General features: G+C 45.3%; 2 long non-coding RNA genes across 2 annotated transcripts; one reads left to right on the top strand and one right to left on the bottom strand.

Annotated features, from left to right (window-relative positions):
- Window positions 1-983: 983 nt before the first annotated feature.
- LOC103558049 (uncharacterized) lies at window positions 984-9,333 on the top strand. Its single transcript, XR_546638.2, has 2 exons — window positions 984-1,469; window positions 8,879-9,333. It is a non-coding gene; the product is annotated as an uncharacterized lncRNA (long non-coding RNA).
- LOC139084136 (uncharacterized) lies at window positions 7,174-10,070 on the bottom strand. The gene is made up of 3 exons (XR_011541484.1): window positions 9,952-10,070; window positions 7,949-8,038; window positions 7,174-7,451 (listed from the first exon to the last, which is right to left on the bottom strand). It is a non-coding gene; the product is annotated as an uncharacterized lncRNA (long non-coding RNA).
- Between the last annotated feature and the right edge of the window lie 3,605 nt (window positions 10,071-13,675).

Here is a 13,675-nt window from a genome sequence, read left to right as displayed (position 1 = left end):
TAATGTGCCTGTCTTTACTGTTTTCCTAGTAGACTGCTTTGTTTTAGGGTCAGTTTTAGGTTTACAGAAAACTTGACTGGAAAGTACAGAGATTTCCCACATAATTCCTCTGCCTCCACACAGTTTGCCCTACATTTTATATCTCCTATTGCTGTGGTACATTTGATACATTTGATGAACCAATTTGATGCATGAAATTTCATAGTTTACATTAGTGGTGACTCTGTGTTATGCAATCTCTGGGCTTTGGCTAATGTAACACTTTACATTGCATTTATGTGGAACACTTGCACTTCTCTAAAAATCTCCTGTGCTCCACCTTTTCATTCATCCCTCCCTCCCCCAAATCCCTGGTAACCAATGATCTTTCAGTGTCATCTTTAATCTTTTGTAGAATGTCCCATGCTTGGAATCATACAGTGTATAGTCTTGTCACACTGGCTTCTTTCAGTTAGCAATATGATTTTAAAATGTCTCCATTTCTGTCTTGATAACCTCATTTGTGTTCATCACTGAAGAATGTTTTACCCTATGGATGTCCCCATGATTGTTTATCCTTTCGCCTATTGAAATTATCTTGGTTACATCTAGGTCTCGACAATAAGGCACAAAGCTCCTGTCAACATTCACGTGCAGGGATTTTTGTGAACATCTGTTTTCAGCTCATTTGGGTAAGGTCAAATGCCAGAGTCCAGCTCCAGCAGAGTCCAGGTTCCTGAGGGATGAACGGCGTCGGCGAAGGGAAGGGAATGAGACTGCACGCCAAGTTGGTGGAAGCAAGTCTGAAGTCTTTATTGTCAAGCGTGTGTTTATATATATTTTGAGGATTACATAAGCGTCTGGGGTACATCTATTTTCTCCCCTGAAGTAGCTTGATTTTTCCCCATGATATCATTTTACTTCCTTAATTTATCTGGGTCATCAGCAGTTTCTAAAGGTTACTTCCCTTATTCAGTCCTGGGAAAGAGCTGTTCTTTTCATTTTCTGGGTAAGTGCAGTTAGTATTTATAGATCTCTACAGTATTCTTTGCCGGGGGTGAGACTCGGGTTATGCTGGAGGACGGAACAAGCCTTGGGGCAAAGATGACCCAAGGTATGTTTAGACGAGGCACACACAGGGCCCCACACCCTCTTATATAACTCCCACACTGAGACATTTGACCCTTTAACCCTCTTTCTTCGGCAGGGCCCTGGGGTTGTTGAAGGAGTGTTAGTCAGAAGAGGGTCTTTCTTGTCTACTACAGTGGGATTCACCTTTCCCAGCAGATTCCCCTGGGTAAGCACAAGCGTCATGAAGAGAGCCAATACAGCAACTAGTAACAGCAGTTTGAGCAAGGAGGACCCTCGGCCGTTCCTGCAGGGGTTGCTTTGCAACTCCCGTGCTTCGTGTGCCCCGACTGTGTCACTGGGCTGCAGTGGTTGCAGGACGGCGTCCGTCATTCAAAGAACGTGATGGCTGCAATCGTATGGTAAGAGTAGGCTTAGGTTAAGAAACTGCCTTTTTTCCAGAGTAGACATTCCATTCTCCGTTCCCACCAGCAGTGAGTGAGGGTTCCTGGTGCTCTCCATCTTCACCATCGTTCACTGTTCTCACTGTTTTAATTTCAGCCGTTATAAGTGTCTGGTTATATCTCATTCTTTTTTTATTTGTAGTTTCCTAGTGATGTATGATTTTGAGCATCTTTTCATGTAGTTATTTACCATCTGTATATCATTGCTGAAGTGTGTGTTCAGATCTTTTGCCCATTTTTAACTGGGTTGATTGTCTTCGTTTGTTAAGTTTTAAAGATTTTATTTTTTTTCCTTTTTCTCCCCAAAGCCCCCTGGTACATAGCTGTATATTCTTCGTTGTGGGTCCTTCTAGTTGTGGCATGTGGGACGCTGCCTCAGCCTGGTTTGATGAGCAGTGCCATGTCCGCGCCCAGGATTCGAACCAATGAAACACTGGGCCGCCTGCAGCAGAGCTCGCGAACTTAACCACTCGGCCACGGGGCCAGCCCCTTTTTGTTAAGTTTTACGAGTTCTTTGGATTGTTTTGGTTACCAGTCCTTTATCAGATAAGTGATTTCCAAAGATTATCTGCCAGTCCTTTTTTTTTTTTCTCCTTCATCTCCCCAAATGCCCCCCGTGCATAGTTGTAGATCTTAGTTGCAGGTCCTTCTAGTTGTGGCATGTGGGACGCCGCCTCAATGTGGACTGACGAGCGGTGCCATGTCCGTGCCCAGGATCCGAACCAGCGATACCCTGGGCCACTGCAGTGGAGTGCGCGACCTTAACCACTCGGCCATGGGGCTGGCCCCCTGCCAGTCTTTTACTTGTGTTTTCATTCTCTTAACACTGTGTTTCACTGAGCAGAGGTTTTCATTTTAATGAAGTCAAACTTTTTTTCTATCTTGGATCTTGCTTTTGGTGTTGTATCTAAGAATTAATGAGGAAACAAAGGTTGCCTAGATTTTAAACTCGGTTATATTTTAGGACTGCTGTGGTTTTACTTTTAACACTAAGGTCTATAATTAATTCTCAGTTAATTTTGGTGAAATTTATCAAATCTGTGTCTAGGTTGTTTTTTTTTGGCCAGCAGATGGCAAGATTTTCTGGCAGTATTTATTGAACACTACATTTTCCCATTGAATGGCCTCAGGTCCTTTGTCAAAGATGAGTTCACTATATGTGTGTGGATCTATAGGAAACTATTGACTTGTATATTAACATTTTATCTTTCATCCTTCCTCTACACTCTTCTTAGTTCAAGGGGTTTCTTATTGGGGATCTTTGAGATTTTCTCCATAGACAATCTTGTGCCACAAGCACAGTTTAAATTCCTGCCTCCCAATTTATGTACCTTTTTATTCACTTTTCATGTCTAATTGCATTAGCTAAGAATTCTGGTACAGAGTTTACTAGGAGTGGTGAGAGGGGACATCCTTGCCTTCCTCCTGATGTTACTGGCAAGCATCTAGTTCCTTCAGTGTAGTCCACTAACATTAAACAAGAGCCCAACTGAGGTAGAGGGAGGTGTGGGCAGAGGGGAAGCATTCTCCAGTCCAGTGATTGGGTCTCAATCTTTTAGTGAGCCTGTGTCCCTGGGCTTGAACTTCTGTGGTATAATGAGAAAGATATTAGATCTTTGTCCTCAATTCCTAGCAAAAACCTCTTGAGCGATAAGGGTGATAGAGGGTTTTTTGTTTTAATGAGACAACTCTTGGCCAGCTCCCAGATGGCTTCAGGATGATGGTTGGACACTTGAAACACCCAGCCTTGGTTAGAGGCTTGGAACTTACAGACCCAGCTCCCAGCCTCTGTTTAGAGGAGAGGGGCTATAGACTGAGTTAATCACCAAGAGGCAATGATTGAATAAATTGAGCCCATGTAGTGAAACCTCCATCAGAACCCTGAAAGACAAAATTCAGAGAGTTTTTGGGTTGGTGAACACATGCAGGTGCTGGGAGGGTGGAGTGTCCAGAGAGGATGTGGAATCTCTGCCGCCCCCTCCGCCTCCACTCCCCTCACCCATACCACTACCCTAGTTTGCCCTACGCAACTCTGCCTTTTGTCTGTTCCTCAGTTGTATCCTTTATAGTAAACCAATAATAGTAATTAAAGCAGTTTGCTGAGATCTCATAATCATTGCAGTAAATTACCAAATGTAATAAGATGTTGAGGGAATCTACGAATTTGTAGACAGCTGAGTGGAAATGCTGGCAGCCTGGGCACCACATCTGTGGTTGGCATCTAAGGAAGGGGCAGATTGTGGGACTGAGCTCTTGTCTTGTGGAGTCTGACGTGAACTCTGGGTACATAGTGTTAGAATTGAACTGAAGTGTTGCACACCTCTTTGGTGATGCAGAGTTGGAGAAGTGGCATTGGAACACAGACCAAAGGTTTGGTGTCAGGAGGGGAAAAAAATTCTATCCTCCCACGTGTGCCACCTTTCAGAGCAGAAAAGGCTAGAAAAGACTCAAGTTGGCTCTTTCCCTCCCCCCAGGTCAGGTGGATTCTGGAAAAATCCCAGTCAGTTAACTGCTCTCGTGAGACAGATTACTTCTAGGGCATGCCTTGTTAAGAACAGAATATTTGGGGTATATTTTTAAATGCCTACATCTTCTCTCTCTAATTGTGGAGACAATGGTTTACCCTGTGACCTCAATTCTCTGATGGAAGAGTTGTTGATTTCAAGTTTCTTGGCTTTTTTCTTCTGAGGACTGGAATCTGGCTTCTGAGCTCCTTACATGACAGATGAGAGACCAGAAGTCTCTGACTCCTGTTTTCCCCCAGTTTTTGGGTTTTTTTAAAAAGATTTTATTTATTTATTTTCCTTTTTCTCCCCAAAGCCCCCCAGTACATAGTTGTATATTCTTCGTTGTGGGTCCTTCTAGTTGTGGCATGTGGGACGCTGCCTCAGCGTGGTTTGATGAGCAGTGCCATGTCCGTGCCCAGGATTTGAACCAACAAAACACTGGGCCGCCTGCAGCGGAGCTCGCAAACTTAACCACTCGGCCACGGGGCCAGCCACCCCCCAGTTTTATTGAGAAAAAATTGACATACACGACTGTATAAATTTAAGGTGTCCAACATGATGGTTTGATTTACACGTATGGTGAAATGCTTACCACAGTAGATCACCTAACATTCATCTTCTCATATAGACACAATAGAAAGAGAGGAAAGAAAAGAATAACCTCTTTCTGATGAGAACTCATAGCTGTTACTCTCTTAACAGCTTTCCTTTGTTTCATAGAGCAGTGTTAGCTATAATCATGTCGTACATTACATCTCTAGTAGTTATTTATCTTATAACTGGAAGTTTGTGCCTTTTGATCACCTTCCTCCAATTGCCTCCCCCCCACCGCCCCGGTAATCAGCAGTCTGATCTCTTTTATATGAGTTTGTTTTGGTTTTGTATTTTTAGATTCCACATATAAGAGAGATCATAAAGTGTTTGTCTAACTTATTTCACTTAGCATAATTCTTCAAGTTTCATTTGTTTTCAGAAATGGTAGGAATTCCTTGTTTTTATGGCTGAATAATACTCTGTTGTCTGTATATTTATATATACCAAAACTCTGTATCCATTCGTCCATTGATGGACGCATATCTTCTCTATGGTAGGTAGGGGCCTCAGTGAGTGAGGATGTCAACATTGCTGATTGTTTTCCCACGATATAATATATTTCAAACACTGTTGGAGGAACTGCTCAGGTGTGGATGTGAACAATGGACAGCTATACCAAAAGTCCTGCATTCTTGGGTTTATCAGAAATGATTCCCCATAAAGATAAAGGCATGGACATATTTCATCTTCATTTTAGCTGTAGTTAGATCTTTTATTGCATGTGCTATTTGATCATGATCCAGATACACAATTATCTGGAACTCCAGACTTTCATTGCTTGGGCCATGGGTATTTGTGGTATTTATGTTTCTGTTTAACATCAGTTGAAAGGATTTGAAATTGCCTTTTGATTCAGCATATCATTTTGCTGCTATTCAGACTGAGAGACAATTTGTCCCCCGTGAAACCTTTGAGTTTCTCCCAGTTTGAGGAAGGGTTCTGGTCGTCTGCACAGTTGTAGCCCGTCATGGTTTTTCCTCTGAGTAAAATGACACCTGTGGAAGTTCAATGTGATTTCCTGGTTAAAATGTTAAAAAGAGCTATGATGGTGGGGGATGGGAGGTGAGCACAGAAGGTGAAAGGGAGCACTTATATGGTGATGGACAAGAAATAATGTACAACTGAAATTTCACAATGATGGAAACTATTATAAACTCAATGAAAAATAAAAAATAAAAAGTATGAATGTTTAGAGGGTAGTAATCCAAGGAGTAATTAATGTGACCTGTAGACAGAGGCTCACTATCATTTTGAGTAATGTCCTGTGTGGTGGCAAAGGAGGTAAATTTGATATCCTCAAACTGGGAAATTTTCTATGCCTTTTTATAAGAGGATTAGTTGGGAGGTTTTGTTTCATTGATTCACAAAGCCACCAAAGCACATTTTTACTGTTTTCAGGGATCATTTGTATATGTTTACATTTCCAGGAGATCTTATAGAAAACAGGGTAAAACTTGAAAGAGCTTTTGTTTCATTAAACAACAATGGAAATCCAAACTTGTTCCCTTTTTTTCAGTGCTAATTTATGTTTTCTGAGCAGTGTAGAAATTATGTGATTCTGTAATTATTAGTGTATCATTTGATCCCCTGTCCCTGTCCTTCCTCCCATGATGCAAGTGAAGAAAGTTAAGCACGGGGTTTCACCAAAATTCACAGAGCTCGTAACAGTGGAATCTCTCAGTTTTGAAGACATAATGGGCAATGTCAATCATTTTAAACTCACAAGAATGCTGCAAGGTTTGTATAATCATTCACTCTTACAAATGTTCCATCAAAGTTTCCAAAAGGACTCATAAGACAACATGGTGTTCCATTTATATCACACTCTGGAAAAGGCAAAGGTATAGGAACCTAAACACATCAGTTCTTAAGAGTGGGAGGGTTCAGTACTAATGGGCACCATGGGACACTTCCTTTGGGTTGAGTTCCTTTGGGTTGGGTTGTTCTCCAACCTGATGGGGGTATAACTGCATATTCATGAACTCACAACTTCTCTTAAAATAGTATGTATATATGCAAAGAACAATTGAGATAAAACCACAAAACTGTTTTCACATGCTAGGATAGTATGAAACTCTCCTGAAGTTTGATTGCTACGTGTGTAACACTTCCTTCCACCACGTTGGGTTGCTTCTTAGGATAAAGAGGAAAGACTGGGGAAGAAAGACATAGGCCACTATAGACTTTTCCTGGTACCCACTTTGACTTAGAAAACTCCCTCTAGGGCTACACCTGCCCTCAAGTCGTTCACATAACTGGTGAGAAAGTGATAGGGCTCCCGGCCTCCATCTTTGAGTTGACACCAGGTTTCCTGGGTCATATCCTGGGAATGCGGTGGTCTGAAACAAGCATAAAGGTGCATCTGCACACGTGGGATCTGCCTGGGCACATCCTAATCTAACCCTTGGGCATCAACATCAGGTCTTGAGGCCGTTTCCAGCTCTTAAGCTTCCCATTTCAATTCTACTCTGTGCCTCCTTGCTGGGAAAAATGTTTAAATGCAACACCTGTCCCACTCTGGAAATTTTCTGTTGTATTGACCTTAAAATCAAAAGGGCCAATTATTTTACAAGTTAAATGTGTTTATTCAGGAGCAGCAGAGGAAGCACGATTCAGGACATGCAAACTGTGGTGAACCATAGGCAGGCAGGGAGAATAGAACAGATGGGTTTGCTTTTATAGAGGACAGGAGGAAGCTGGGAGGGGCTGTTTGGAACAGAAGTCCATGGAAGGAGAATGAGAGATCAGGGGGTGACAGTGGTGGTTTCTCATTGGCTGGGCTGTTGCTGGGCAAGGAGAAATTCTTCCTTCTGCTGGAGACTGTAAAGTAAGCTTCCACCTGTTGGAGAATGGGAGGGACACTTTTTCTGTTTTAGCTCTGCAAGGTCTGGTGAATAGTAGTCCCCTTTCAGGGCTTCCTGACTCCATTTTAAATGAGATTTCCTGTATTTTCACATTTGCAGCCCCAGGTGACTGTGAGGTGAGGCAGTGGCAGAACCCAGAGCCCATGTCATGAGGCACAGGCCCCTGGAACACAGTACTCCACACTGTCACATAAACGTCACTTCTGCACCAACAAGCACACTTTCTCAGTAGTCTCAAAATCACCAATAATGTCAAAAAGACAAGGTCTGCCTTGTCCTAGCTCTGGGAGTCCCTCAGGTGCCCAGCTGTGCCTAAATCACTCTCCTGAGATCTCTGGCACATTCCATCCTGTGGTTTCAGTGGCTCATGTGCTGACCACGCCTGGCTCTCTCACCTCAGAACCCGCCTCCAGAGTGAGTTTGGAACCCACCCACCAAGGCCAGTGCTTACTTTTTCTGGAACAAGACTCACCCTGCAGAGTTCTAGTCCCAACACCTGTGGGAAATGGTGATCTCAGCCAGCCCATCCACGGTCATGGGGCCCCCTCCCTTCATTTGGCTCCTAGAATGGAATAGGCACCACGCCAAAGGAAGGGGCAGGAATGGCAGGTGTTTCTACCTTTCCTGGATTGGGCAGGCACAGGAGTTGGTGCCCTGTCCTTTGTCAGATGTCACACCTACTGTTTCTTGAAACGAAAGAGGCAGAAATGAACCAAACCACATCCCAATGTGCCCTTGCAACAACTTCCAGTGCTTTCCTGGGTCCCCAAGGTGATGTCTGTGTAGTTGGAGACCTAGGGACAGAGGTCTAAGGCCTCCACCCCCCTATCAGCAAATATTTCAGGATGGAGCAATGAGGGTGGCCAATGGGACTGACCCATGCAAGGTCTGTGCACAAGTGAGACCTCGGGGGTGATGGATCTCAGACTGTGGACACCATAGCCAAGGACTTGCTGCCTGGTGAGGATGCACAGACCTTTGTTGTCCACACTGAGCTTCCGATGGAAAAGCAAATTGAGGAAGGGGCACATGGTGGGAACACATTTCTGGGAGTAATCATAGCAGCGTGAGGGACTGGAACACGGTGATCACTGCAGCCATCGTGGGCCCTGACTCTCCCTCTTCAGGGCCTGGGCTGTGGGTATCTGGGCCGTTATCTCTGAGGGTCTGTGTGTGGGTGTGGGCACATGTGTGTCCAGTGAGAAAGGCTGTGTGATTTTGTATGTCCGTCTAGGGGGCTATGTGTGTATGTCCTTAAAATCTGGAATGCTGTTATGTCATTTGGTGCCTAACTGCCCTGGTAGCCCCTTCCTCACCATGTTCAATTGAACTGACGTGAGCAGACAAATCCTCATCTTCCTTCTGATTGTGTTAATCATGTGCTTTATTTTGTGTCTCTTAGGTGTTTCGACTTGTTGGGGGGGCCTCTCGGACATAGGGAGACCCTGCCCCTCCCAGGGGCACCTCATTCCACATTGGCGGTGGACAGCTTGTCTGGAGCAGGCCTCTCACGTGCATCCCGCCCAATCCAGTGCCCTGTCCCTACAGACCTCCTTATCTGCCTCTCACACGCCAGACAGTATTCCCCACTCTAAACCCACCCAGGGCCAGGAACCAGATGACTGAGGACCGTCCCTAGGCCCCAGAGGCTGCTGGGATTGTTCAAAGCAGCCGGTCCTGAGCTGCTCACTCTGCCCTGACTCACATTTCCTGTGGGACCCAAATGAAGGCTGTGGCCTAGGTTTGTGTCCCCCTACTGATTCTGCCTCCTGAGCAACCCTGATGCAGCCCCTGTGACCCTGCCTGGCGTGGTGTGCCCTCATCTTGGGAAGTGTAAGTAATAAACTTTCAATGTCATTGGCCTGTCCATGTTGTTACTTAGTCACCTCCGTAAATTAAAATCTCAAGGGCACAAATTGGACACTGATCCTGAGGAGAAAGTGTTCAGTGAAGATGGTGGAGCCACCGTGGGAGGACGGAGTGAGGTCTGTGGGAATGTGAGTCCACAGCAGAGCTGATGTTTCCCAGGGAGCCTGCAGCAGGGGACATGGGGGCTGAGCGAGGAGAGGCTCACCTTTGGTCCCCTCACTGCGCTTACAGTAGAAAGGCAGAGTGACAAACGGACGATTCGTGGTGAGGGAGTTTCTGGATGCATTTATAGGAGTCAGAGGGGCTCGAACATCATGACTCCAACCATTTTGGACTGTCCTGCGGACCCTCCCGCGGGCCCCGCACCGTCTGGGACACGCGGGAGTGCGGGCACACAGCGGCCCAGAGACGCTCCGGCCCAAGTCGCCGCGCGCGCAGGGACCACCGGACGCCCGGGGCCCGGCTGCCGCCCCGCCCCCACGCTGCGGCCGGGCCTGAGGGCCGAGCGGCGCCACCGCGGACTCGGGGCCGCAGAGCCCGGAGGGGACCGCGGGAGGCCAGGCCCGCCCCACCGCTTCCCACCAGCCCCTCCTCCCGCGTCCTCACCCGGGGCCGCACACTCATCATTTGTAGGGTTCCTGGGTCCCCTGAGTCCTTCCTAGGACTTCCACGGCCAGTGCAGGCCACAGCGGGATAGAGGCTGCGGCAGAGTCATCAGGGACCATTTAGGGCAGGCATCACGCAAACCCAAGCCCAGCAGGAGTGACAAGGGACATCTGTGCCAGTGCAGCGCACCGTCCCACCCGCCTGCCTCAGCAGAGTCCCGGATTGGACAGTTCCCAATGGAAACGGCCTCCGAAACCTGAGTGACAGCAGAGCAGGAAGACGCCGGGGTCTGCCCAACAAGCTAGCGCCAGTGGCCCCTAACCTGTCCCCTTCTGGGTCATTTACATTCAAACAGAATGTTTTCCAGGCCTGGGACCACACTGTTGTTTACCCCACCGCTTTATGAACGCGTGGTTAACAGGTCTGCACACGCACTTCCTGATTCAGTTTCAAGAAGGAGCAAGTACACAGCGGACCAGGCTGGGTGACACGGGAACAAGAGGATCTTATGTCCTCTAAGGGTCAAGGGCTTGGTGTAAGGCTGCGAGGCCACTCATGGTAGCCTGACCCTTGTTTAGAAACAGACACTTAAATGTGACCTCACCATCTGTGTCTGGTTCCATTTTGATCTTCCGCCTTGCCAGCCTTCAGCCTTCCACCCACCCCTGCCCCACCCCGATTCGTTTCATCTTAAGATAGAGAACCCGGGAAATCTTGACTCTGGCAGGAAGTAGGAACCCGACAGCCCTAGCTGGGTGCAGGGACTCTTCTCACCAACCACAAGCTGTGAGATGTGGTCACTAAATCCTCAGTTTTACATTTTACACTGGAGATAAATTTATTTTAGGTCATTTTTTGCCTTTGCCCCCAGAGAAGTTTGAAATGTAAATGGTTATAATACCCCTAAGGCAATTGATTCCTAATTTCACTGATATAAGAAAACTAATAAATCCTTATGTAAATATGGGATGCACCTATAAAATTTTTCCCCATCTTTACTGAGGCATAATTGACTAATAATATTGTCTATATTTAAAGATTTCAACCTGATGGCTTGATATATGTATAACTGTAGACAGTGGATGAAGCATTCTCACCACACACACACACACAAAGTAACTATGTCGGGTGATGGACGTGTATATTAACCTGGAAATTCTAATAAGCCTCAGAGAAGGGATTGCAAAACTCTTGTGCACTGTAAAGTTCTTAATCCATTTATTTACATACGTGAACAGCTTTACTGAGGTATAATCCATACACAGTCATGCCCCACATAACGAAGTTTGGGTCAACAACTGACCACATATACCACAGTGGTCCCATAAGGTTAGTACCATAGTACTTATCCATAGTACATAAGCCTACATTCCCTATTATTTTCCTATTATTCCTCTTGGTGTCATATCTAACATATTTTTGCCAAATCCAAGGTCAGGAATTTTTTTCTATGTTTTATATACTTTTGCCATACATTTACTCTCATCTTTAGGTCTTTGATGGTTTTTGGTAAGTCACTGTATGTTGTGGGTTTTAAGGGCACAATCTCTTCCTTTTACCTATGCCTATCCAGTTGGCCCAGCACCAATTTATGAAAAGAATATTCTTTCCTCACTTTGGGGACCTTTGTCAAAGATCAGTTAACCATAAATGTGGGGTTATTTCTCTAATCTCAATCTTCCACAGATCTCTGTGTCCATCCTTGTGTCAGTACCACGCTAGGTTGATTACCTTTGTTTAGTATGAAGTTTTGAAATCCAGAAATGTTAATCCTACTACTTTGTTTTCCTTTTTCCAGATTGGTTTGGCTATTCTGGTTCCCTTGCAATTACATGAACTCATGAAACAGCTTGCCAATTTCTATAAGGGGTACAGCTGGGATTATGATCGGTATCAGCATTGAATCTCTAGGTCATTATGTGCAGCCGTGCCATTTCAACAATGTTAAGTCCTGAAAACCATGAAACTGGGATATTTTCCCATTTATTGATACATTTCTGAATTCCTTTTGAACATGCTTTGTCGTTTTCAGAGTACTTGGGTTTAGTTTGTTGTTCTTCTAGTTCCCTTAACTTGCTGTCTTTTTTTTGTTTTGAGGTATAATTAACTGCTGCACCACTGGCCCGGCCCCAATATCTTTTTTTTTTAAAGATTGGCACCTGAGCTAACAACTGTTGCCAATCTTTTTTTTTTTTTTCCTGCTTTTTCTCCCCAAATCCCCCAGTACACAGTTGTACATTTAGTTGTGGCATGTGGGACGCCACCTCAGCACGGCCTAATAAGCGATGCCATGTCCGCGCCCTGGATCTGAACCAGCAAAACCCTGGGCCACTGAAGCAGAGCACACCAACTTAACCACTAGGCCACAGGGCCAGCCCCTTTCTTTTTTAATACAGGTGTTTATCGCTGTAAGCTCTCTTACTACGCCTTATGCCATATACAAGTGTCCTTGTGTTTTTCTCCCCTGGTGTGTTTGCACATCCCTCGAAACTCAATCTTGGGTCGTCTGTGTCTTGCAATCTTGTTTTAACCCACTGTTTCTATACTGGAGCCCTGTTGACATGTGGGAAGGTATTAGGGTGAGAATATGCTCTTTTTTTAAAAAAAAAAAAAAAAAGAAGATTAGCCCTGAGCTAACATCTGTGCTCATCTTCCTCTATTTTATATGTGGGATGCCTGCCACAGCATGACTTGATAAGCACTGTGTAGGTCTGCACCCGGGATCTGAACTGGCAAACCCTGGGCTGCCAAAGTGGGATGTGTGAACTTAATCGCTGCGCCACAGGGCTGCTGGCCCAAGGGAATATCTTATGTTATGATTAAACCTGTAATGTTTTGATGGGACAGAATCCCTGGACTGTGAAGTTCAGAATATGTTCTTAGCATTTATTCCTCCCCTTTGGTCAGAGAGAAATCCTGAAGAGTCTGGGAGCTGTCTGACTGCTCTTTCCCCAACCAGGCAAGGTTTTGGCAGATTAATTTTCTTTGAAAGATGGCCTGAGTTACAGAGCACAGAATGCTTTCTGTGTACATCATGTCCTGCATGAAGCATGAGACAACTTTTTCTAGTCTCCAGAACAAGAACCTCCTTGGGCTCCTGATGGAAAAATACATAAATTTTGGGAATTTACTAAGACTGGAATCCCTAAAGCTTCTAACTCTCAAGCTAGTCCCATCTGTGTCTCCAGGAAATTCATCAACAGTTTGTGTTCCCAGAGGTTGTTGGCTCCAGTTTCTCCTGCAGGTAAGCGATAATTCTCTATACTTGCTGGTCTCTCATTTTGGGAGCATTGGTTTGCCATGTAATTTCAAATCTCTCTTGGATCTAAGAAGAGGTGTTCCTTTTTACGTGGTTCAGTTTTTTTCTTGTTGTGAAGATGAGATGATCACTCAGAGCTCTCTACATGTCAGAACAGAAACCATCCATTCACTTCTGTTGCTATTTCCCCTTGTGAGATGATTCCATTTTCACTTATTAATTCTCCTGCTAGTGCCATGTGGGTGGTTTCAAAGTTTTTTTTTTTTTTCCTTTTTCTCCCAAAGCCCCCTAGTACATAATTGCGTATTTTTAATTGTGGGTCCTTCTAGTTGTGGCGTGTGGGATGCCACCTCAGCATGGCCTGATGAGCGGTGCCATGTCCACGCCCAGGATCTGAACCAGTGAAACCCTGGGCCACTGAAGTGGATTACGCGAACTTAACCACTTGGCCACGGGGCCGGCCCC

This window comes from Equus przewalskii, chromosome 6 (genome assembly GCF_037783145.1).
Source record: "Equus przewalskii isolate Varuska chromosome 6, EquPr2, whole genome shotgun sequence".
Taxonomy (NCBI): domain Eukaryota; kingdom Metazoa; phylum Chordata; class Mammalia; order Perissodactyla; family Equidae; genus Equus; species Equus przewalskii.
Note: the sequence above shows the minus strand (reverse complement) of the source record. Positions and strands in the feature narration are given on the sequence as shown.